The 652-nt window shown below is 34.2% G+C and overlaps 1 protein-coding gene across 1 annotated transcript in view; it reads right to left on the bottom strand.

Moving 5' to 3' along the window:
* LOC119590713 (annulin-like) overlaps nt 1-652 on the bottom strand; it is a gene marked incomplete at its 5' end in the record, with an annotated part of 38,054 nt that overhangs the window by 1,949 nt on the left and 35,453 nt on the right.

Here is a 652-nt window from a genome sequence, read left to right as displayed (position 1 = left end):
TTATTGAAGGATTACCATGAAAGAGAGGGAAAGTAGTGGTTCGTAAAAATAATGTTAATAAGGATAAGTACCTGCGTTCACACACGTTTATATAAAGTATTTGGAGAAGAGACCATCATCTCAAAGGTTGACTTAAATCAACATTCTACTTTTTATTTTCCTTAAATGAACCAATGAAACACAATTTGCGAAAGATCAAAGATCGGCTACCGTTTAGCTGGACTTTAAAAAGCTTTAGAGGAAAAGTGTAATAACTTTCAAACATACATATAAATATTCCTCGATATATTTTCAATAGAGTTATGGTACCGAAAAAGGAAAACGATACACGAAATCTTGGAAAAAAAAGAACAACAACTCAAGAGTGATGTCATAACTAAACTTCGTGCGCCGGCCTAAAAGTGTGTGTTACGTCATTCAACTTTTTCACTGTTCATTCGGTTAATTTCTTACGTATTCTGACGGTAGTTGTACGTTAAGCGTTATAAATATCATGATGCTGGAAGAATCTCTAGTTTAAACTACATCAGTAACAGATTTACATCCAGCCTCCCTCGCCGTGGAACGTTACTATTTGAAAACTTTTTTTTTTTTACAAAACATTTTGTGTCCGATTCATCCTGCCGCGCCCTATATTGGATATGAAAAATTC

This window comes from Penaeus monodon, chromosome 27 (assembly GCF_015228065.2).
Source record: "Penaeus monodon isolate SGIC_2016 chromosome 27, NSTDA_Pmon_1, whole genome shotgun sequence".
NCBI classification, from domain to species: Eukaryota; Metazoa; Arthropoda; class Malacostraca; order Decapoda; family Penaeidae; genus Penaeus; species Penaeus monodon.
The sequence above is the reverse complement of the archived record's forward strand: the minus strand, read 5'-3'. Positions and strand labels throughout refer to the sequence as shown.